The sequence below is a fragment of the Gopherus evgoodei genome, chromosome 1 (assembly GCF_007399415.2).
Source record: "Gopherus evgoodei ecotype Sinaloan lineage chromosome 1, rGopEvg1_v1.p, whole genome shotgun sequence".
NCBI classification, from domain to species: Eukaryota; Metazoa; Chordata; order Testudines; family Testudinidae; genus Gopherus; species Gopherus evgoodei.
In genome coordinates, this window is record NC_044322.1 from 121,298,759 (window position 1) to 121,325,370 (window position 26,612).

Below are 26,612 nucleotides of genomic sequence, written 5' to 3' on the forward strand. Positions count from 1 at the left end.
ATCATCTTCAATCTAAAGTTAAGAATGTTTTAATATGATTGATCCTGCTGGAGCTTTATTCCTCTTACTTGTTTTATTTCTATTTTTAAGCAATCTGGTTTTGGGGTTTTTTTTGTTTTGTTTTTTTTAATTATCTCCTTCCTCTGTGCATATGAATCCCAACACTATTAATCTTTTCTAATATGGCTCTTTTTCCCTATGTATCACAGACCAAATTGTTTGCAGTTACATGAGTATCAAAAGTTCAGAGTAACTCCACTGAAACAAACAGAGTTACTCTAGGTTCACACTGGTTTAACAGCACAAAATCTGCCATGAACAAATTGAATATGGCTGAAGTGATTTGTGGGAGGAAGTTCGCATTTTTATACATGTGAAATACTTTGGATTCAGTATTTGTTGCCTTTACAAAAGTGATATGAATAACTAGTCCAAGTTGGCTTTGTCAACTTTATGTGCTATGGTAAATTGGCGCTCAGCCACTTCTATGCATTAGCGTGCTTATCCACTTTCAGATATTATCTGTTTCCATTTCACTGTCGAGAGAAAGTTAGTTATAATAAATACAACTCTTCTGTCTTTGAAAAGTAAGATTGGTCACTCTCTTTAGTCAGTATCCTGGGATTTAGAGATACTATTTTATTCACCAGGGAAGCCCAAAAATTCAATGGAGAGAATTAAAAGGAAAAGATATACAAAAAGTAGACCATAAAAGACTTCAGAAGTGCAGAAGACCTACATGCATGTGGAATTTCATCAGAAAACAGACTAGTTTACTATAGGCTATAATCCCCCTTCCTATGAAAATATTTGCAGGAGAGAGCAAGTGTCTAACGTTACAGTGAGTTTGAATTTAAAGTTTCGGAACAAGTTGCACTCACAGGACAGAGCCAATTCATGTTTCCTGCCTATTTAGTCAGTCACAATACTTATTGCTAGGCAGTTAGGCTTTTAACCAAGCCCTAAGTCAACTGGAGTCTTTCCTTTCAATTAAAAAGGTTTTGGATCATGCCCTTAGAAAAATGTCTTAAATTGCTCATATCAGGTTAGTTTAAACATTCATGTAGGGGTGTGCCACAACAGACACCACAAAAGCTACCATCACTATATATCCTTCTTCGTATACAGTATGATGCATAGCTTTCTTCCACACTGAACTCTGAGAACATTCTAAATTTTTGGCTCAGACTCTTTCCATACTGTTAGTAACTCCAGTTCTAAACATTGCCTTTTAACAGAATGATTTTCTTCCTTGTGAAAAAAGTAAATGAACACAAATCTCTCAAAACATATGTTCTTAAGACATAACCTTTCAAATTCTTATTTATTTAATTAGTTAGTTAGTTTCCTTTGCTTATAAACATCATTTGCTAGTTACTTTCTAGTGTTTGCATTCCTAAATTTTACCAGAATCTCCAGGAACTTTGGTCCTGAACAGCTAGGAGTTTGTTCTTATTTTTCTTTTTTAAACTTGACTGACTTCCTTCCACAACTCTCTGCCACCCTGGGTTCTTTCTCACAGGAATCTGCAGGCATGACACTATACTAATACCATGTAACTTCAGCCTATCAATCCTCTAATCATTTGCAAATTACAATGTGTCATTACCAGGGCTTTCACCAATAGTGGTAAAACTTTGTGTTGCTGTCCCTTCATATTCATAAGAGGAAATCACTTAACACAAAATCAGTGTAAATGAGTTTTAACATGTGAGGATGTGTGTACTGTTTAAACTGTAAAAGGAAACATGCAAGAGTGGCTGAAAAGGTTCTCTGCAGATCTATTGTGATGCAAAAAAGACAGAGTTGCTTTAAGGACAAAGTTGTCGCTTGTTCAGTGTTAAAAGAAGGCAATTCTTTTGCGATAATTTATCATAGAATTGTAGAAATGTAGGGCTGGAAGGGTCCTCAGGTGATCATACCTTCCTCTCCTCCCTTCTTTCCCCCCCCCCCAGCCTGAGGCAGCAATAAGTATACCTAAATCATCCCCAACTTTGATAACACACTTAAAAAATTGTCTAGTAGTGGGGGTGTTATACAAGGAACTTTCAAAAAAGTTACAGTTAATGTCTAAACTGTCTCTGGCCTGGGCTACACTAGCAGGGGGATTCGAACTAAGATACACAACTTTAGCTATGCTATTCGCGTAGCTGAAGTCGAAGTATCTTAGTTCAACTTACCTGGCCATCCTTACTGCGGCAAGTTGACTGCCGGAGCTCCCCCATCGACTCTGCTTATTCTTCCTGCTGAGGTGGAGTATGGGCATCGATTAGCAGATCGATTTATCATGCCCAGATGAGAGGCGATAAATTGATCCCTGATACATCAAACACTACCGGCCGATCCGGCAGGTAGTATAGATGTATTTTCTGAAACAGCAACTGCCATGGCAGGCTAAGCTAGTACAAATTCAAGTTGTTAAAGCACAGTGCAAGATGCATCAAACACCAGCAAATTGTGCCCATAACTAGTTTGTGTAACCACATGTCCCTATCCATTATACCCTAACCCATTTTCTTCTACTCTGTTTGTTATACCCATCTAATTTTAATTTAGGTTCTGAGCATACCAACAGTAATGTAGGTGCTGAACTTTAATCGCAGGAGCAGTCCCATTGAAGTCAGTAGGATTGCTTATGTGCTTAAAGTTGAGCACATGCACACATGTTTGCAGAACGTGGGCCCAAGATTGTAACTTCATTTATTATGTTGTATGTAGCACTGAGCACAATGGGTCACTGATGTGACTGAAGCCTTTTGGTGCTACCGTAATTTCAGTAAAAATAAAGACAGCAAAAAGTGTGACTAAACCACATATCCTCAAACAGCTCCAGCAGCTCCACTTTCACTTCAGAGAAATTCTTTACTGGAGTCTGATTTTAGAACCCTTTTATAGTAGTGGTGGGAAACCTGCAGCCCATAGGCTGCACACAGCCCGTCAGGGTAATCCGCTGGTGGGCTGTGAGACAGTTTGTTTACATTTGCACAGCTGCCCACAGCTCCCAGTGGCCACGGTTCACCATTCCCAGCCAATGTGAGCTGCAGGAAGTGGCGTGGGCAGCAGGGACATGCTGGCTGCTGCTTCCCGCAGATCCCATTGGCTGGGAACTGTGAACCACGGCCATTGGGAGCTGCGGGTGGCTGTGCAAATGTAAACAAACTGTCTCATGGTCCACCAGCGGATTACCCTGATGGGCTGCAGGCTGCCCACCACTGCTTTATGGTCTCACTCTAGCTTCCCTTACAGATCATGTGTCTCTCTCTCATTTTCCTCATCCCACTCTCTCTGCTCATCTAGATCTGGCCTCTCCTTTGTTTTTCACACTTAGTCTCCCCACTGTTAGCACAAGAGCCTTCCACCATCTAGAATTTTCCAATAATTTTGAATCCTCCTCACAGATTCCATCTCACTTAAAATTTTAGCTGAAACTATTGATAATGTATCTTTTCTCCCTTGCCTGTTCTCATGGACAGCTGGGGAAGAGGCACACTATTTTTTCCATATCTGTATTACTTAATTCTGTAAATCATTTTGGAATGCAGTTTGTATGAAAGATTCCATATTATTGAAATTATTGAAAATTTGACCCTGTATGTTGTTATGCTAGAAGGTGTTAATGGCAACCATCGATCACAGATCTGGTAAAAGTTCACAAGTTTACTAAGCACCTTTTGTTCAAGTTAAATACCATATGAATATAAATGGTAGGAAAGCATATTAAAAGGCCATTCATATATGTACTTGTATTATTTACAAAACACATTTTCAGTAAAAGTCTTTCTTTTTTACTTCAACAATTTATTAAATCTCAGAAGATTAAGTAAAAGAAACTGGCAAGTTAGTTAAACCCTGTAGATCTCTGAAGGAACAGGGACAACATTATTCTAGAAACTTATAATGTAAAAGAGATTAAACAAAAGAGTTCATAACTGCTTGTGTATTGAATCACCTCATTTCTGGAGACAAACTTATCAATGTTTCCAATTCAGGAAAGCATCAGTATGCAAATTACTAAATGTAATGTGTAAGAAAGTACAAGATTTCCTCATTTCTTGGATGTGAAATGTACACATTAACAACATGAGTATTCCACTGAGACATTTAAAGGAATTTTTAATCTACAAATGAAATGCACAAAAAAGGGATGCTCCTTATATAAAAATAGCAAACCACTCCAGCATTTGCTGTGGGAAGCAGGTAAAAACACCTCTTTCTTCCCAAATCAGTGGCTGCCATCTCAGATTGCAGAAAACAGAAAGCAGTAAAATGTCAGATGACACAATGAATTCTGTGTAGAAGCAATGATACAACTTGGCTAAAGCTGGGGAGAAGTATGTGATAGCTGAGGGCAGTAAAGTTGTCAGCCTGCTATGCAGATTTTACTATATTTCTCTTAGAAAACAATAACTGTTTATATTATGCACTGCAGATGCAAGAGTTTTGTATTTGTTATTTATTCCTCGCCTTCCTCTCAGCTCTTTGACTTTGTAACAGCCAAAGGCATAAATTGATAATATTTCTGCTGCTTCTAGTAATGTCTGTACAACAGTATGCAATGCCTGTGTTAATTAGCTATCTGTTCTTTCATTTTTCTCCACCACTACAACTAAAATCCTAAACTAAAACTGGAGGGAAAAAATTCACATTAATAAAGTTGCAGAGTCTTCACAATCTGCTGCAATGTCAGTGTTAGCCAAGAAACACCCCACATGCCATAAGGACAGCTTGTATGTGTATTTAATATATTATTATATATTGACTGTATGACTTTAGTGCCTAGGATCTCTAGTCATGGATCAGGACCCCATTGTGCTAGGTGCTGTACAAACTTATTTGCAACATATCATAAGTATGACCATAAATATGGAATAAACACATTTTCTACATCAGATGAATATCTCTCTCCTGCACGCTTTCTACCAATCTAACCCTATTGGCACTATTTCTAAGATCTTTATCCTGTCAAGCAAGTTTCCCATGACTGCTATTTTTTAAAACAAAAAGCACTTATCTCTAAAATGGTTTCTTTTCCCCTGTTACATCTAGCTCATCATAATCTGTTTTAGATTATTTTAAATTGTAAAAAATGATTTCAGAACATTTTTAGAATCTTAGAAAATGTACTAGTATTCACACTTTCTCCTACAGCTGGTTTGCTTTTACTACTATCAACAATAGTATCTAAAGCAAAGCAGTTTTCCTAGAGGAGGATATGAACAACAGTATCAAATTGTTAAAACAGCTTTTTCTAACTTTGTGGCATTAATAAGATATGTGGCGGTGCTGTACAACATTTTTTGGCATGAGATTGAGTTGACCTCACAATACTTGTGGCTTCACAAGTTATGTAGGTCACCTGAAACTAATGCCAATAAAAAATCTTCCTTCTCTCTTTACACCTAACACAAATAACAAAACAGAGTAGTTTAAAAAGGATAGAAAATCAGTGGCAGTAATTACTTGTTTTATCCTTCCTGGCTCTTCATATAAGAGTAGGATGATATAATCAACTGTGAATCACTGAAAATAAAAATTAAGAGTTAGGTATTATTATTATTACTGCCATCCTTTAGTTATATTTTGTGTATGTAGAGTGTGATCCAAATTCTTTTGCAGTCAATGGGAATTTTTCCATAATGTTTTGATTAGGATTAATTTGTGTTTTGCTGTTTTGAGGATGCATATGTTTGTGTGTGTGTGTGTGTGCGCATGCGTGTGTGTGTGTATGTAGGTACATGTATGTGAATACACGTTATTTTAAATAATATGTTAATATGAATAAAACATTTTAAAAAGACAATTCCTTCTGAAGCTGATCTTGAAAAATGTATCACGATAAGTCTATTTGTTCAGAAATATTAACATTTAATTGGCCATTTCAAAGTAATTAATAAATCATTTATTTCAATTCAATAATCTGAATATTGTGAGTTAAAGCAATTAAAATATAGAACTGATAAATACAGTATCCCTTGGATGAATGAAATCAACAGAATTTACTAGGTTTTTTACTATTCCTGTTTATAAGTAACTTATGTGTCTTCTTACTGTTGAAACCTCTATCTTCTGAGATCTCTCAAACTGACCCCCAATGATTTTCTCATGACTTTGCAGTATAGAACCTCACATCTATCAAGAGAAAAATATTTTGACTCTAATGGACTTGGTCACAAGATGACTAATAAACTAAATATCTTCATGACTTTTAAGTAACAGGTTTAGGGCACCATTTCTACATTTTCTATTAATATGGATTATTAACTGTCTAATCTGAATTTACTTCTCTTCCCCATCTTCTTTCCACTTTTCTTAACATGACAAAGTAAACAGTGAACCTGATCCACTACCCATTTAAGTCAACCAAAAGACATTCCATGGTCTTCAATCGGCATTGAAAAGGCCCGTACAACACTGACTTTTGATAGCTATAGTGTGCTGTGAAAATTTACCCATAGAGTCTTCCAATGAACTTCAGTTCCGACCCACAGCACCCTTAATAAAGTACTCTAATTCTGGGCCTCTCCTTAGTACAACTATGCAGTCATTTTTTATTATGACAGAAGGATCTATTTGCATACTACAAATACTGTGCAACATTTCTATACTGTAAATGCCTGTAAATGTAATTTATGAAAATCTCCTTCAAAGCCATTGATTATATCTCTGAACATTAGAGAACCAAATGTAAAAAATCCAGCAACCCCAAAACTTTCACTGAAGGGACTACCATTTACTATATAAATACAATGTGTTGTTTATAAACTCATAGACAGAAGGGAATATCATGATCATCTAGTCTGGCCTTCCGCACATTGCAGGCCACAGAACTTCACTCACTCCCTACTGTAACAACCTCGTATTTTGATTTAAATACTTCAAGTTACAGAAAATCTATCACATAGTGTAGTTCAAACCAGCAACTGAATAGTGCCCCATGCTGGAGAGGAAAGTGGGGGAAAAAACCCTACAGTCTCTGCCAATCTTACACAGGAAAAATTCCTTCCCAACCCCAAATATGGTGATCAGTTAGACCCTGAGCATATGGGAAGACCCACGAGCCAGATACTTGGGAAAGAATTCTCTGTAGTAACTCAGAGCCCTCCACATCAGAGACCTGTCCCATCCCTTGCCATGGGAGATATTTACTAATAGTAGTCACTACATAAACTCCATAAAATTATCAAGCAATTAGGTTCCCTCTCCCCCCTTTCAATTCTCGTATTAATTCCTGTCTTCTCTGATTTTCCCATGTGGAATTGTATCAAATGCTTTACAGAAATCCAGGTATATTAGATCTACTGCATTTCCTTTGTCTAGAAAATCAGCTATCTTCGCAAAGAGATCAAGTTGGCCTGGCATGACCTACCTTTTGTAAAACCATGTGTTATTTTATCCCAATTACCCTTTACTCTATTATTTTAACTACTCTGTCTTTCAAAATTTGCATACAGTTGAGATCAAACTAACAGGCCTGTAGTTTCCCAGATCACTTTTTCCATTCTTAGATATAGGTATTTGCAGTTCTGCAGTCATAGGGTATGACTCCCAAGTTTACGGATCCATAAATAATCCCTGCAATTGGGCTTGCAGTTTTATGTGTTACTTCCTTTAATATTACTGGATAGCAATTATCTAGGCCATCCAATTTCATCCCTTTAAACTGTTTGAGTTTGGCTTTTTCCTTGAATGCAGTAATTTCTATGTTCATATCTTGTTCCTATTAGCTAGCCACTCTCCGACTGCCCTCAAACTTCTCACTAACTTTATTAAAAACTGAGGCAAAGTATTTATTTAGGTGTTGGTCTATACCTAGATTATCATTAATCTCCACTCCATCCTCAGTGCTTAATGGTTCCGCTTTCTTTGTTTTCTTTTATTTAAACAGCTAAAGAGCCTTGTTACTATTGGTTTTAATTTCCTTTACAAGATCCAACTCTGCTTGGCTTTTAACAGTTCTCACTTTTCCCTGCACTTTCTGACCTCCAAGAGGTAGTTTTCCTTGTTGATGCATCCCTTCTTTTATTCCTTGTAAGCTTTTCGCTTTCTCGTAACAACCTGGTTGAGATGCTTGTTCATCCAGTTTGGTCAGCAGCCCTTCCTTATGAGTTTTTCCCTCCTTCCTTGGGATGCAGGCATTAGATAATTTCCACAACTTTGAGTTAAAGTAATTCCAAGCATCCTCCACACATTCAGATCCTTGAGTTCTTCAGCCCTGTGCACTCCCCTAATTCCCTTAATTTTTTTGAAGTTTGCCCTTTCGAAATCAAAGACCTTAGTTGCAGATCTATTTTTATCCTTTCATTTAGTGTAAAATGAATAAACTTATGATCAAACCAAGGTTGTCCTCTGCAACCAGTTCTTCTATGAGGTCCTGGTTACTTATAATAATAAATCTAAAATGGCATCACTTCTGCTTGGTTCAGTGACTATTTGGTGAAGAAATCTGTCAGCTATCACATCCTGGAATATCTGGCCCCTAGCATTATTAGAAGCACTTGTCCTCCAATCTATATCTGGGAAATTTAAGTCTCCCATAATCACACAATTCCTAGTAGTATTTATTTTATTACAAATCTAAGCCTATCCAAATTGGATCCCGGAAGTCTATAGCAGAACCCAAGCACTATCTCAGTAGAGCCTCAGATACCTTTCTTCCCCAAAGTGATTTTGACCTAAACATATTCAGTTTTATACATTCCATCACTTCTGATTTCTTTACAGTCTACCTTGTCATTAACATACAATGCTACTCCACCATCTTTACATTTATTTCTGTATTTTCTTGGACAGCACATACCTTTCAATACCTATACTCTAGTCATGACTACTATTCCATCATTTTTCCATTATCCCTGTAATACCTGGTTACACTTCCTGCACCAGTAGTTCTAGTTCTAGTTTTGTTATCCAGGCTTCTTGCATTGGTGTACAGAAATTTTACTTGTTTCCACTTGGCTTTGCCCAGATACCTCACCTGATTAGGTATAGTCATTCTACTGCCAGTATTGCCTATCTGACTGTTAGTGTCATTGGTATTGGCACTTTCTTTCCTCTTGTTGTCCCTTCTCCTATCCTCTGTTTTTCCTTTCTCCAATGCTGTATCCTACATGATTTTCCTCCCTCTCAATATTAGAATCAGGCAGAGAGATTGCATGAGCATCTCCCAACCATCTCCCTCAAATTCCTAGTTTAAAGTTCTTTTAATCATTTGTGCCAACTTCCATCCCAGAAGTCTATTTCTTTCCCTCTCTACTCAGCCAGAGTCTATCCCATAAGAACAGTTCTTTTGTCTGTGAATTCCTCCCAATGGCTGAACATCCCTAAGCCCTCCTTATAGCACCTCTGTCTGAGCCATCTACTGATCATCATAATCTTGTTTTGCCTTTGTGCATTTCTTCTTGGAACAGGTAGAATCCAACTGAAGACCATCCAGGCCTCCATTTATTTAAGCATCTTCTCTAGCCAGGCATAGTCTTTCCTGAGGTGTCTAAGCAAGAAGCTAGCTGTATCATTTGTTTCCATATGAAGGACAATCAGTTGATTATTTCCTGTGCCTGTTAGGATTCTCTTGAGCATCAGATCCACATCCTGTATCTTAGCTGTTGGCAGATGGCACACTCCTCTGTTCTCTGGATCAGTTCTGGTGAAATGGTCTGTTTGTTCTTCTTAATAGGCAGTCCCCAATCATGTACACCTGCATCTTCCTGGTGTTGGTGTGATTCTCCAGCCTCCCCTCTTCTGTTCTTTCTGGCTTCAAGTATTTTTGCCTTCTTTTCTCACATGGAATCTTCTGCAAATCATTTTCTATCCTCCTTAGGCTCTGAATTCTGGCTATCTGAATTGTCTCTTACCTTTTTCGATAGGATTAGTCACTCTTCTCTTCTTCCTTGCTCTCCCATCTTCTATTTCTGCCTGCCTCTCCCCTTCATTTCCAACTCAGCAAGCCTGTTCCTCAGCTCTATTTCTCTTTCACTAGTTGGTCTTTTCATTTGTCTTGTTCTCAAAGTCACATGCTTCCACTAGCTACTTTCTTCATCAAGAAGTCTACCCTTACTGTTCGCTGGTCCAGCATTCATCTGCAAATCTCGAGGTTTCTCTCAAGACTCCTTTCTTCTTCCTTACATCTGTCTGAATCCCCTTCAAAACTCAATTCAATTTCTAGCTACATCCCCACACCTCAGATCTTCTCTTCCTATCAGTTGGCTCTTCATACAAACAAAGCACCTTTTGATACCCTGTCCAGAATAATGTACATCCCACAGCTTCTACCTCCAGTCACCTTCGTTGCCTCTTCCATTCCTCAGGTCACTACCACTGCTGCCTCTAGGCTGTCATGGCCTTCCCTCCTAAGTTACTTTCAAAAAGAGTGGCAGGGGAGGAGAAAAGAAAAACAAAACAAAAACACCAAACACACCCTGCAACACCAGTTTTATCTTTGGCATTTTAACCTCCACCACAGAATTCCCCAAGTAAAAATGCATCCAATCTCATCTTATTGCATCACTTCTCAATTTCCACATATGCAGTAACTGCCAATGTAGCCTTTGAAAAGTTTAGAGTGCAAATCGCACCAGTCACTAATAGCAGGCTTTCTGCGCAGATAGCTACATAAGATTATTAATGATGAGATTGATGAGCACACAGAGAAACAATATACAGATACAAGCAAGCAAATATAATTGCAATCATACAAAAATATAATAAAGCAAGATAAATATAACAAAACAACCCCCTACACAGTGAATACTCATAACCTTATGGAGACCCTTAGAAGTAAAGATGGGAACAAAAGCAAATGGAGAACACTGTAAGTGGGCTTCACAGTACTAAGGCTACTACTATGCTACCATCCCTGATGTACCATCTAAAGGTTGGATTTACATCTTTTCTTATACCTCCTTTCCCTGAACACCAACACATGTCCAGTGACCACATTTAGATTGTTTTCTGGCCTTCTGTTCATGTATGGCTGTCTGGGAAACTATAATTGGGGTTTCAATTATTGACACAAGCCAAGTGCATCAATACCTTTCCCAATTTTACTGGTACATCAATGTGGTTAACCTCATGATTATACATATTAAAAATCCCCCCAGAATCTATACATCTGCGATGTACTTGTTTATCACATGCTACATATTTCAAAAGCTCCTATAAGCCTTATAACACTAGGTCAAGTACTTATGCTACCTGCAAGGTCTTCCTAGGCCTCATACTAACCACTGTACCTTACTAGGCCTTAATTAAGATTATTGCAAAACCTATTTTATTTACTTACTTATTATATTTGTGTCCCCCTGTTTGCATTATAGTATATCTTAAGCAGCTTAAACTTATTTGAACATATAGACTACTGTTATTCTCAGGTATAGGTCAGAGTCCAAAAGTCAACACATTAAAAGCTCAAAGCGTACACAAACCTTACTACCCCATAGTATCTGCAATAGCAGTTATTTCTCCATATTTCCACAGAAAAAAATGCTTTTTTTGGTTTTTCCGTAGCACTCATTAGCTAAGATCCGAGCACCTCATATACTAGTGACATTAGGTCACAGGCAGGGAAGTATATTTTACAGATGAGAAAATGAGGCAGAGAGATTTCCTTATGCTAGGTCACACAGGAACTCTGCGGCAAAGCTGGAAATAGAATCCAAGTCTGTTGTCTCAGTCTAGTTCTTTAAACAAGAGAGCATCCCTCTACAGCAAATATTATTCTCAGAGTAAATAATACACTAGTGATGGATAGCAACGTACCAGCTGCCCATGTGTACTTCTTGGTGCAAAATTTCCGTTCACCACCTTTCCACTTACTTGGGTCTGTGTTACACTGTAGTTAACATATTAAATAGAAGTGAAATAAATGGAAGGTATATACACACAGAACACTTCACTCCTGTCCGTCTATTTTATAATCAACATTCACTAGAGTTGAGGAAGGAATATTTGCTTGTCCTGGGCTTAGAAAGTACCACATAATTTACTATTCTGCCATAATAGTTGTTCCTCTGACAGGAAAGTGATCTTCAGAGGATAAAGTATCCATCCATCAGTCAAGATAGTTGACTAGATAGACAACTGATCTGTTCTGGTATCTCTGTTCCTCTGAAAAAAAAAATTATCAAAATACATTTCAGTGCAGAAACTGAAAAAGTAAAAAAGATGGAGCTACCTGAACTAAGGGACAGAAATAACATATATTTGTGGCAGTTATGTTTTCTAGAAACACTCAGTTCAGACTTTCTCCTTGAGTCTGGTGGACATCTGCATTCACAGATCTTTTATGGACCTCACTATCATACTTTACATCAGCATGTAGTAATACGATTGCTATGTCTCTTAAAAGTCTATTATAGCAGTAAAAGAAAAAGAGAAGAAAAAGCATTTCTATCGTCTCAAAAACACTGGACTGGAACAGCCAAGTAAGTCAGAAGAATCTTATGAGAGGTAGGCAAAAACAAAGGGCAAATATTTTTATGTCAAACAAATGCAATTCCCTTGTGTATTTCCCCCAGTTCTTATTCTATTTTGTTCCAGCATAGAAATAAGCCACTGCTCAGTCAGGACTAGAAAAAGCTTTTCCTAAATGAGTCAAAGTAAGGTAAATGAGAAAAGGACACAAGAAAATGATTCACATATAGGGTTCCACTTCAATTCACTTCTGGTTCATTTGCAACTTCTGCCCCCATAAATCCAAGCAGTCAGACAGAGCAGTCTGAGACTCCTATAAGCCTGTTATCTTCAACTTTGAGATCTGAAAGCATCTCAGGACAAGTGAACATTGGTAATATAGACACAGATGGTGAAATCCTCACCTTGCTGAAATCAATGGGAGTATTGCCATTACCTTCAATGGCACCAGGATTTCATACTTGAAGAGGTAGAAAAATCTGTGTCTAATATTTCTGTAAGCAGATAGAAATTTACCACTAAACATTACCACCTGCAAATGATGTTTCTGCACCAAAATGGAATGACCCTTGCTGATGCTATACTATTCTTTATAGTTAGATGACATCTAGTGTTCATGCAACAGAGCTTTTTGGTCTCAATTGGTCCATTGTTCTACGAGGAGTCAGAGCAATCGAATGATCATTTAGTTATATCAACAGTAGATCTGAAATCTCTTTACATGACCAAATGAATAATCTTATGGAAGGAATGCATTTAACTATTCATGCATGTGCATATCTCCATCATACAGCAGTACTTATATCCTATTCATGTCAACCAGTGTGTGAGAAAATAATCTGTGAAGGCTCACAAATTGGAGTGGGAGAAGATAGAAGGAATAGAGACTATTCTTTCACAAAAATCTGTATAAAATTACTTATCGTAGTCTAACTGGTGACTGAAAACTTATTGTATCTCGCAAATATCATAGATTTTGTACAGTTATTTGGATTTCATGTAGAGAAACTATTCAAACATGCTACTCATGAGATACAGTATGGAGAGGTGGTAGAGATAGTTAAGGCTGTATATATATTTCTGCATAAAGCTGAATTTTGCCCTCTTTCTAAAATCTACACAGAAAAGTCAGCTAAGCCTGAAAACTGGTCATGAGGGGCTGAGGTACAATTCTAGATGACTATGAAGACAGACTATAGTAGGGCCTAGTTGTACCTATGCCATCTGCTTTTTTCAAGAAGCATATTTTTGTAGTTTAAATTGAAGGCTTCAAGCAAGCTGAAGACTAAATGAGACGTCAGTGATCATAGTCCATTCATAAATCCTCCCAAGGAAAAAAAAACCATAAACCTGGAGGCAGAAGCTCTTATTTTTGTATGCACAAACCAAGCAAAATGCTATCATTAATATTTGTGGTCATGTACCCACCAGGAACATAAAATATAATTAATACAACTAAACAGCAACTATAACAATCTTAGTAAGAGTACAAAATGCATCTGATCAGAAACTGAGTTGTGTCCAGATGTGTTTAGAAAACAACCCATGTTAGTAAAAGTCTTGTTCATTTAAATCATTTAGTTAACAAGGGCTAAATTAAAGCTTGCTCATATCTCTCTCTCTCTTTCTCTTTCTCTCTCTCAGAACATTAAAAATGGAATACAATGGGTATAAAGTACAAATAATACGTTCCTAGTTCCCAGAAAAGAATATGATCCTCAGTGGTTTTTTCTCCAATTCAATGGAAGATCCTCTATCCCAAGTGCATGGGAATGGGGTTTTGTAGTTAAGGAGGGGAAATGGCTGAAGAAATAGTTACTCTTTGGTATCCTCCCCCTTAAACATGGGGATGGTAGATATATATCTCCACAAGTGGCTTAGTCCTACTGTAAATTCCATTAATTCCTGCTCTACACCTGCCTCCCCTTGTAGGTGAGAAGGGGAAGTCAATGGCTACCTAACAGCTGTGCTCCCAGGGGAAAGAGATGACAATCCACAAAGAGGCTGGCTCACTGCAAGGCTCTTGAATCATTTCCCTGCAGTATCCACAACCTGTGAAGGCCATTCCTCTGCCTACCTCCATGGAACCCAAACTCTCATTCCCAACAGAAACACTGAAATGGGTTAAATTTGAAACTGAAATAGATTCTCTTACAAAGAAAACACACCAGCTGCATGTCAGCAACAGAAATGCTACTTGATTGTGTTTTTTTCCAACATTGCATACAGGCTTAAGATGTCTGCTGCCATCACATCAATTGTAAGATAGATTGTCAAAATGGAAATTTCATTCTATACAAAGTCATAACAAATACCAAAGATGAACCTTGCAGAAATTCCTGAGCTTACTTTCCTGCATTAGTGAGCATTACCAGAGCAGGATAGAGCACAAAATTCAGAAGTATTGTACAATATCAAGGGATAAAATGTCATCCTACCTATATAATACCATACTTTACATTTCATAGTACAAGTAATATGGTTTATTGATTTTGTTTAAAATCATCTGCCATACCCTAATCTTCTCTGTAATACCATTGCCAGCAAAACCAAATCATGGAGAAAATGAGACACCTGAACTGTTGCACTGAACACTACCTTTGGCTGAAATCTCTGGATGAAAGGTCATTTGAACCCTCTCTGCCTGTTATATAAAATAGTTGTTGAAAGAAAGCACAGAATGGAATCAAAGAAATGGGGTGAGCTGAGTTTCCATGGACTAAATTAGTTGTTTATTATGTTATTTTGAGGAGGTTACAAAGTAGTTATAGCAACAGACCAGAATATTCTGGAGATAAGAGAAGGTGTCCATCTAACACATGGACCCTGGAAATTTGTTTTCATTAAACATTGGCAGGAAACAGTTTCTGCCCCCAACTGAATATTTCTGTTTTGTACATAGCTTGGCAATTTTTTCAATTCTGGGCATCCATTGGGCCCCACACCAGTGAGCTTTCTTCTTCCTGAATCAGAAAAAATATCCTAGCCAGACCAAATAAGGAAAGGGAAACAGATGGCATCACTATCTCCATGGTTGTGCCCTGGCCAACTGAAATGTGAGCCTACAATTTCTTCTATCCTATCCCCCCTCTTCGTTGATACCTCTTTTGTAACTCTCTTTTTCCCTTAAATTGGTTTATTGTCCAGCTTAACCAGCCATGTTAAATATAAACCTACAAACATGTGCTTGTGACCAGTTTAGCAAGGAAAAGTCAAATCCCAGACAGCCAGAGTTTGCAAAAAAACAAGTACACAACAAACCCAACCTTTCTCTCATATAATCCAATCAAATGTTTGTCAGAATCAGAGGGGGAAGGCCAGGTCCAGGAGAGGGTAAACTGTGTCTTGTGCAATTTGCAGTGCTTGCGTCTATCAGCAATTGAACTGGAAGCACTAGCACCAAATGCTCCATTGCCCTATCGTCTGCTATTCTTTTCTTACCCCCCTTAGTGTACGTTGATTTTGTTTCATCTTTACCAAGGCACAGAATCAACAATTAATAATCAAACCTAAAATATACCAGGTAAGCCAATTTCATCTCTTTTCCTACCAAAGACATTTGAAAGAGTTCTCAAGGAAGAGTTGTTTTATTTTTAAACCACTTTGCACAAATAGGGGTGGGGGGGGTTGTTAAAATACTTTCTTGGCTCTTAAGTTTTAAATGAGTTGAATTTGTATTCTTCATTCTTTCTTTGTTTATTTAATAAACAAATAAAATAATTTCCTGATTAGTGGTGTACAATAAACCAAAAAAAACCTAAAACCAAAACCAAAAAAGCCAGTACCAGAAACAAAACCCTGAACCCAAATTGTTCTTCATGTTGTGACAGTAGAAAAAGCAACAAAAGACTAATTTTAAAAGATTAGAGAGACTTGGTGGGTGAGGTAATATCTTTTATTGGGTCAGCTTCTGCTGGTGAGAGAGACAAGCTTTCAAGCTTACACAGAGCTTTGTGCCACTTTCACCAATAGAATGTGGTTCAATAAAAGATATTACCTAACCCACTTTATCTCACCCATATCCTGAGACTAACAAGACTACAACAACACTGCATATAATTTTAAAAATATGTTCATCCTAAAACTCTTACTACACTGCTTGCATGGGGACACTTATACTTTATTTTAATTTGAAACCCCACTACAGAGGCCTAATATCAAGATGTGTTGTTATCAAAATTTGTTTTATAAAGAAGAAAAAAAGCAATTTGGATAAATGTTAATGTCTCAGTGTGTGGCATTCAGCATATGGCAATCCATGGTTTATACTGTCAGGACTATATACATAGATACAGAAAGGGTAACATCAACTTATGACAACTACATTATTCCAATACTGCAAATCTAAGTTTCTAAAGCCTTCAGGGCTCTACAGTATGCCAAACATAGTTACATTCTCATGCTTATTGGCCCTTAAATGTGTATTCTAATTATGTAAATACCTACATTTTACATAAAACTCTGACATTAACTCTTCAATGACTATTGCAATGAAATGGGGTACAGCTCTTGTGTACGCACATGGAGAGCATAACATGCGGTCCAGAATACTGGCTAAGGGGCTTAGATGGGAGTGGAAAGCTTGGTATGTCTGGAGCAGAGAGATGAAATTCCAGTAATGCTTCTCATGTCTCTTTCCACCCACTTACCCAGTTCAAATGGGGTATGAAGTTAATTTACATTGCCGCAGACGCTAGGCTTTATTTTTGAAAATCCATCCAGCTCAGAACAGAAATATATTAGAGACAATATATTCCATCAACTATATGTAAATATACTCAGGATGAATAGACATTTGGATACTATTCACAGCTGTGAATCCTGCTCTCAGCAGTCACGGTTGATAAACACACACAGTACATGGGCTTTTGACTACCAGCATTTGTTTGGAAGGCATAATGTCCAGTTACTATTGGTCAGATCATTATATTAGGTATCAGTGCTTCCTCTTAATGAATGAAGGCCTGCCGCAGTTTTAATCAGTCTGTATCTGGAAATCTACACACAATGGTCAATGGCTATGCTCTTGAGAAACATAGGCAGCAGAATATGCATAATATAATTTGCATGGGCTACAATCGCAACTTCTTGTTCCACTCTACTGTGGGGCTTTTGCTAGAGTCCCAGATCTTTTCAGAAAAATCTGCCTCGTGAATCCAGACTGTAGAAGCACAGTCCTCTGAGGCTTGATTATGTGAACCATGAAATGTGGGCTGTCTAAATAAAGTGACTATGCATAAACACTACTGGGAATTGTTGGAAGGGTTTCATGTGAGATCCACAGTTCAATAACATTTCCTCATAATATTGTTTCTGTTGTCTCTTATTGATCAATATAAAACAATCTTATTGATAAGACGAGAACTATGAATAAAAGCTGCTTTATGAGAGCTAAGTATTATTGCTGTTATTTTTAGCACTCTCTTTTCAAAGTCCTTTACAAACAGTATCTAACATTAACCACAGAATACCCATTAGGTAGGCAAATATTCTCATTTTCCAGATGGGAAAACTGAGGCAGAACAGCTGGATAACTTCTCTTGTGCCACTGAGGGAGGTTGTTCCTCCCAGTCCTGTGATCAGACCACACTTTTTAAATTACATCTTACATTTTTAAAGCAACCTTCATATGGTCATAAGGTAAAATTAGCACTGAAGCACATAAAATTCTTTAAAGCATCACTTCACAATGCTAAACAGAGCAAATAACTTTCCATGTGAATCTGGATGTTAAAGTCCCAACAGTCTGAGTGTTCCAAGCTTAAAATGACAATGTGAAAAAGCCAGGGAAGCAAAGTAGCATAAAGCAATAACACAGCTGACTTCAAATACTACTTGGGGTTATCAATTCATAAACATCTATTTTTGTTATTTCATACTTATATTGCATTAGTGCCCAAAGATCCTAATTATTATTAGGGCCCCATTGTGCTAGACAGACATAAAGACAGTTTCTGCCTCCAATAGTCTAAGAAAGAAAGTGACATACAAAAGGTGGTAGGAGAAGAATATATATAATTTAAATACATTTGTATTTTCTGTTATTAGAAATAATAAATACTGAGTCAATAACCTCATCTCCCTCTGAACCTAGTGAGCATTAATTTGCCAATTTCTTATAGGCCGCAAGGTAGAGGTGGGTCATGAGAACAAATCTGAATGAGGAGAACGAAGACAACTCATGGACCAATTCAGTGCTAAGAGGCAGCATGGAAGCAGGTGTTTACATGAGAAGGTGACAGACAGATAGATGAAGGTAGCACCCTTTGTGAAGTGAAGGAGAGTGATATGACAAGAAGCAAGAGTGGGCAAGCAGTAAAAATTACAAATATGTCAAGGTCCCTAGAGATGAGGTCACAGACTTTGAACTTGATGCGGTGAAATGGGGGCCCAATGGAGAGATTCAAAGAGGGGGTGATGTCTTCAGAGTTACCAGCAAAGGGGATAGTATGAACAGCTACATTTTAGAAAGACAGATATGAATGTCAGGAAGGCCAGAAAGGAAGGGGTTACAAAAGTTGAGATTTGAGTTAAGGGCCTGGAAGAGAATTTTGTCTCTATGGACAGGAAGAGAATGACAGATCTTAGAAGTGTATCTCAGAGATGCATTCTGAGTTTAAAGATGAAAGGAAGAATAAATAACAGAATAAAGCATAGCCATTAATATGAGACCTACAGTGTAATAAAGGGCAAGCCCATAGGTTGACCAAAGTCAGGAGGGCAAATTCTGAGTAAATATATTGTTCAACAATGGAGATGGGCCTGAATCAAACCTCTGGATTCAAGTAACTTCAAACAAGATCAAATCCAAAAGTTGGAGAATTGGATGAAATATAATTCTGTTCAAGACCAGGCAAGATGGCTCAAATATCACACGAACAGCTTGGCCATCCCACCCACAACAGTGAAGGGAATTATTTGGTTCTAAGTGTGGAGATAAAGCAATTCAAACATACTAGATGCAAATTTCAATACTGAATACCTGTCTACAGAAGGATATTAAGTTCCATCATTTAGGTTGTGTATATACAGATTTGAGGATAAAACATAACTTTGTTTTATTGTCCAGTTTTAGATATAATTTATTAACCAATCTAAAATGATTTGCCTTTCACAAAACTCTATGGGCCAAAGGTCATAGGAAAAAAGGCATGCACACTGGTGCACCTTGGTCCCTGCTTTTGTCTGCCTATGGCACATAACAGTCTAGTCTCCTATGGGCTGTAATACTTTGGTCTAATTTCAGTTGTTGGGTTTAGTGTGTAGGTGATGCTGGTGGCCTGTGATATACAGGAGGTCAGACTAGATCAGAAGTCGGCAACCTGCAGCTCCAGAGATGCATGCAGCTCTTTGGCTGCCCCCTTGAGGCTCTTTGCAGGCTGCCTGCCTGCCTGTCATGGCTCCACGCTGCCCCCAGAAGCGGCCAGCTACTGCCCCCGCTCCCAGCACCATCCTCACAGCTCCCATTGGCCAGAGCTGAGGGGGTGGTGCTTGCGGGCGCAGGCAGCACACAGAGACCCGCTGCCCCCTTCCCCACAAGAGGCATGCAGAGACTTGCCTGCAGCCAGATGCTTCTGGGAGCAGTCTGGGCCATGGCAGGCAGGCAGCCTGCCTGAGCCCTGCTGTGCCACCAGCTGGCAGTTGCCTATGGTAAGCACCTCCCGGCCAGAGCCTGCACCTCGAACCCCCTCCTGCACCCCAAGTCCCTGACCCAGGTCAGAATCCCCTCCTGCACCCAAACTCCCTCCCAGACCCTGCACCCACTCCTGCACCCCAATTCCCTGCCCCAACCCGGAGCCCCCTCCTGCACCAAACTCCCTCCCAGAGGTCAGTTTATTCCATCATCTATTTTGTTTATTTAAGTTAGAATCTGTTTGTCATCTGTTGTATACCTGCTATCTTTGTGTATGTGTACAAGTAGCTTTGAGTATGATGCAACTCTCAAAATATTTTAGTCAAAGACAAAAAAAAAGGCTCTTCTTCTTTGAAAGGTTGCTGACACCTAGACTAGATGATCTAGTGGTCCCTTCTGGGCTTTGACTCTATGACACTATTTGCATAAAATATGCACACAAAATTAGCTGGATTCTAATATTTGTGTAGGCTTCTATCATCTTGTAAATTTTAAATAAAATCAAAACAAAATAATCTTTTCTGTGTTTGTACAGAAGGGAGGTTTCAAGAGAATCAAGAAAGCATTCCCAAATATCTTAAACTATGACAAAGACCAAAAGGTTATAGTTATGTGATTAACATTTATAATACAAATTAATTTAAACTTTGCAAGTTGGATTAATTTGTAGAGGAAAGAACATACATTTTCCAAATAAAATGAATTCTTATAAAAAGTGCAGAAGTATGCTTATATGTATAATTTGTATAATTGCATAACAGCTGCAGAATAAAAAGTTGCAGGAATACTCTGAAAAACCATTGAAGCAACCAGAACATTCCTATCAACATAACATCTTCAACACATGAGCATCCCCCTTTCGGAAATTCTAAAATGTTTTTGAAATAGTCCTGAACGACTGAAGGGCTCAGAGCCTTGTCCTTGTTGATCATTTCTACATTAGTTGCAGAAAATGGCTACCATTTCAAATGTGTTTAATGGTCTGTGCAAAATATTTGGTGGTATTTCAGTCAAGTTCCTTAGTACATAAGGGGACACATCACAAGCAGCATTAAAATCGCAAGCAAAGTTCTTAAGCACATACTTAATATTATGCACCTACTCAAATCAATTCATATGCATCAAAGCACTTTAGCACATACTTAACTTTAAGCCTATGCGATGATCACATCGAAGTCAACTTAACCATTCACATGCTCAAACTTAAGCAAATGCTTAAATGCTTTGTTGAATTGAGGCTTAAATGACAACCTTCTTAGGAAACTGAGCAGGGAGGACAAAAGCAAAGAGAATAAATTACCACTTTACCCACAGAGATAGCCTCTTCCAGGAAGTTTGCATTTTAATAATGCCAGTCCTAGTTGTTTGGGCATTCAAGAAAGAAAGATACTATGGCAACCCTTTCCTATAGTTCCATTGGCACTGCAGGAACCCTGGGTCTTTGCAAACAACTAGAGCCATCAGCCTGAAGTAAGTATACTATTCCCTAGCTGTGTGAAAACCACCCATAGAAATATCTATAAAAATAAAACTGAAAATCTGTGGACACCGTGCTGAACGTGTATTTGTATACAGTGTCTGGAAAGTAGTTTGGAGAAATGTAGGGATAGAAAACTCTCTTTGGGTGGTGAAAGAGTATCATCTCTGCGTAAAACTTTTAGAAAACTCATGCCATTCACCAACATATCTTTGAGGCAAGGGCGAGGGAGGACAGGACTGCTATTGTGTTGCAGGAGCACAGGGAGCACTGTATGCCTCCTTGTACTGTCAGAGATTATGGGACAGTGGGCTTGATTTTCAGAGGGAGCATTTTGCTGGTCTCTGGAATCTAGCACCCTAAGCAGCTGCCTGCTCTATTTATTCTTAATACTGCCACTGATTGCTGATACCCATTATGTACCTGTTGGGTAGAGTAACAGCAGACTTAATCACTCAGGGCTATCAGTCTGGTAGTGCACCTTGCATAAACACTATTTTTTTTAAAGATATATTTGTTTTTAAAGAAGTATATTTTTATACTACTACAAATTTGCAGAAGTAGGTAGCCAATAGGGGAACTAAGTGATATTTACTTTGAGCCCAGAAAACATCATCTTTTGCTGTCTAGGATGACAAAATTCATATTTTTATTATCTCTGAGCACCAGCTGTGGGTACAAAGCTACCCTGAGGAGTTCTGAATTATTTTCTGCACATTGTACTACCGTGGCTATACTGCATCAAAAGACAAAAGTCATTCTTTTCCTGGCATACCACAGCATGTAAGAAAAGATCAGGCATACTGTCTCAATAAGATTTTTTTTAAATAAGTGCAGTTGTTTGACAATGTAATAGACAAGGTAACTTTCCACAATATCTTTGGGAAACTATATTGCATTGAGTGTATGAATGGTTTTTGTATCATTGTGGACCAGGGATTTTATGCACTCAATGAGGGGAGGGTTACTACAGTTCCTCCATGAAGTCGAAAGAGTAGTGGATGATTAAGGCAGGTTGTTCAGGTTATAACACTTCCAGAGATGTACCACCACCTCCTGGGAGAACTTGCATATTCTGGTTCAAACTGGATTCTCTAGAGACCAACAGACAAAGAAAGACATCAGGATAAATAGCCCAAGCTTAAATGGACTTGGGGCCTTCATTCTGATTACTCATCTAACGACTGATATGAACTTGTAACCACAGGGAAAAACCAGTTGTGGGGTTTGAAGGACTGACACCTACCAGAGCCCTATGCTGGAGTTGGGGGTTATCTCTGGTAAGCTTTTTAGCATGTGTGTAGGTTCTTTTATTGTTTTTCAGATGTTTTCTCTGTAATGCTTGTCCCTTAAGAATAAATGTACTTGCTTATAAAGAACTGTGTCGTATCAGGTAACTATTGGCAATACACTGATTAAAGCCCTAGGAGAAACCAAAACACAAGTTCTGGCTTTTTAGGAAGACTGGCTTGTTGGAGATATTGCAGTGTAGATCAGTTGTACAGCCTTAAAACCACTAATTAGATGGGAATGAGATGCTGGCCTCCACCCAAGAGAGGTAACAACTAGGAATTGGAAAACATTAAGTGGGTGCTCTTGTTGGACCACGGAGGGGGATACAGATGTTACACTGAAACTATGACATAAATGTTGTTAGCGTGTGTGGGATATATGATAGTTTGAATTGACATAAGTGCCAACAGCACTGAAAGCAAGTACTATAGAAGGCAAAAGCTCAGCACAAAGTCTCAGTCATTTTGGGAAAATAATAGTGAAAAGAGAGAGGGGGAAATGAGTTATGAACAGCTGAAAAAAGTCATCTGTTTTAGTTATGCAGAGAAAAGCAGCTCAGCACTGAGGAGTGGATGAAGGCACAGGAAGTCAACTTGAAGAGCGTGGGAAGGAGTGAACTGACAAGGTATCTCCTCCTACCTAGCTATATGCATAGGAATGGAAATGGGGCACTGCTTTTTTATCTGTCTCTGCTCTTTGTAGGGGTTGAGTTGTCCTCTATTAAGTAGAGAGAGATGCACGCAAAATGGTAAATAAGTAGTCATCTAATTTTATCGGTCTATGAATTTAACTTGAATCAGGTCCACACCACAGCTCTCTGAACATGAGGAAATGTCATCTGTCAATAGCAGTTGCTTAAAAATAAAGAGGAAAAGGGGGTAAGGAAGAAGAGGCAGAGAGGAAAAAAAACATTATTCTGACTAGTCAGAACCTTCCAAATGTGAACTCCTATGTTCCTCTGAATGCTGAACAGTATACAACCTGTTAACTTTCTACAGATGGTATATCTGCATCAGAAAGGAATGGTTCTATTTTTAGCCATGAACATTTTCCAGTTAAAGCAAGGCAAAGTAAAGCCATTGCAATTAAATGTAATAGTTTTGTACAGCAATACTGTCATGTTGCCTCCCATTAGTGAATGGAAAATGCAGTGGTACTAAGAATCCTGTGGCTGAAGACAATTACACGACTGAACCGCTTTACAGTTTGGCATTTTTAATCTGCTTTTTTAGGGGAAACATGCTATCTATTTGGGTTAATTTTTCTTGTACCATTAGAGACACAACATTTCAGTGCAATATTTTTGACATAATATGATAGCTGAGATTTGTTATTATAAACTTGTATCATAAGCCTTTCAGAAACCATGAATACAATGAATTTAAATTATCTTTTAAATATACTGCTAGAGTACAAGAGGAATAGGAGAGAGAGAGTGTATCCTCTTCACAGTTACCTTTGATGTTTGCATTCCATTATAAAACTAATTTTGCCACCCACTCGACCCTTCCATCTGCCTATATTGCATACACTCTTTGTCAGTGGACAATTTTTTTGTCCACACTGAAGGAGATTCAGTAAGCTAGCTTTGAGAAATAAATAGGTCTTAATTTTTGAAGATTCTTCTAACATTTTTCCCATAATGTATCCAAAATAATTGCTTGTCCTAAAAATTTCAAATGAGGTTTATCTGAAAGTGAGTTATAGCTCACACGACCATTAGGAGATGGAGAAAGGCATTTTTGGGACATTATTGACTGGCAGTTAGGGCTCTGGAAGATTTTTAAAGTATGTGAAATGACTTGGTTACACTGATTAAGATGCGAGTGTAACTCTACAGAAGACAATGGAGTTATAACAATGTTACAGTGGAATATCAGTCTGTCTTCATTTTGGAGACTAGCTTACATTTTGAACGCTACTGTCACGGAGGTGTGTCACAGTGCCACCCACTACCTACTAGCCACCAACAGCCAGGGTAATTAACTAAATCACCTGCTTCTGGCATCACTTCCTTCATACCATAGCCTAGATAGGACAAACAGAAGTCTTCAATCCCTAGGAATTCCCTTTTTAGCTCGGTAGCTATGTGAGTAGAGCTCATTCCAGTACTCTGAGCCAACTCATCTCCTTTCCATTTCTCACTGGAGGAACGGAATCTCATTGGGGGGATGTTTCCTGAAGAGATTTAGTGTACTAAGGCTCATGCCATATTGCATTGACATGGTTACAATACTTACTGCACCTCTGTTCCCTTCGTGGTATCTCTGAATGTGCCCCTCTAGGTCTTGGACCTCTTGCTCTTTCCTGCCTCAGCATGGAACCCTTTGATTAGGGCCCTACCAAATTCGTGGCCAGAAAAAACGCTTCACAGACTGTGAAATCTGGTCTCCCCCCATGAAATCTAGTCTTTTGTGTGCTTTTACCCTATATTATACAGATTTCATGGGGGAGACCAGTGTTTCTCAAAGTGGGGGGTCCTGACCCAAGAAGGGATTGCAGAGGGGGGTCACAAGGTTATTTTAGGGGGGTCGTGGTATTGCCACCCTTACTTCTGCACTGCCTTCAGCGCTGGACAGCCGGAGGGTGGCGGCTGTTGACTGGGTGCCCAGCTCTGAAGGCAGCGCCCCGCCAGCAGCAGCACAGAAGTAAGGGTGGCAATACCATACCACATCACCCTTACTTCTGCACTGCTGCCTTCAGAGATGGACTGCCAGAGAGTGGCGGCTGCTGACCAAGGGCTCAGCTCAGAAGGCAGCAGCACAGAAGTTTGAGTGGCAATACCATACCATGTCATCCTTATTTCTGCGCTGATGCTGGCAGCGGCTCTTCTTTCAGAGCTGTACTCCTGGCCAGCCACTCTTTGGCCGCTCAGCTATGAAGGCAGTGCTACCACCACCACCAGCACAGAAGTAAGGGTAGCAGTACTGCAACCCCCCCTACAGTAACTTTGTGACCCCCGCCCACTCCCTTTTGGGGTAGGACTCCTGTAATTACAACACTGTGAAAATTCAAATTTAAATAACTGAAATCATGAAATTTATGATTTTTAAAATCCTATGACCATAAAATTGACCATGAATTTGGTAGGGCCCTACTTACGATTCTTCTACTTTTATTAGACCAGGCCTAGGGCACACTACCCTGTATGTATCAACTGCTTAACATCTGCAGGTCCAACTTGGTTTTGGGTACGTGTATTCCTTCTCTTCATCAAACTGTGACCACTAAAACAGTAACCAATCACCTTTATAAACAAAGTATTTTATTTTGGAACAAAGCATTTATTTATTTATTTATTTATTTATTTATTTATTTTCGAACAAAGCCCTAAAGGATTTTTACATTACAAATATCCTACTTGCAAATTTAGTTTCCTCTAATATTATACTGAAGTACAAGTTAGATTTCCTCTAACATTACAGGAACAGAAGAGCACCAACTTACATTCTCTTAGTAAGCCCAGATCCTCCTGTGAGTCTGTAAGACATTCAGGCCTTGTCTACACTACACAGTTTTGTTGACAAAAGGCAGCTTTCATTGACAAAACAATGGAGGTCTGCACACCGAAATGCTCCTCCCATTAATTTAACTCTCCTGCTATGCCAACATAATAAAACACCTCAACGAGAGGCATACGGCTTTTTGCAATTAAGATGAGCAACACAGTGTCAGTGTAGACACTGTACTTGCTTATGTCACCTTAAGTGGCCTTCAGGAGGTATCCCACAATGCCCATTATGACTGTTCCTTGGCAGAGCTGCTTTGTTTCTTCCCCTCCCCCTGTAGGAAACTGTGCCA

General features: G+C 38.6%; 1 protein-coding gene across 1 annotated transcript in view; it reads right to left on the reverse strand.

The window, feature by feature from the left end:
- Positions 1–26,612, reverse strand: part of GABRB3 (gamma-aminobutyric acid type A receptor beta3 subunit) — a 149,672-nt gene that overhangs the window by 60,677 nt on the left and 62,383 nt on the right. The gene's annotated exons all lie outside the window — the stretch shown is intronic.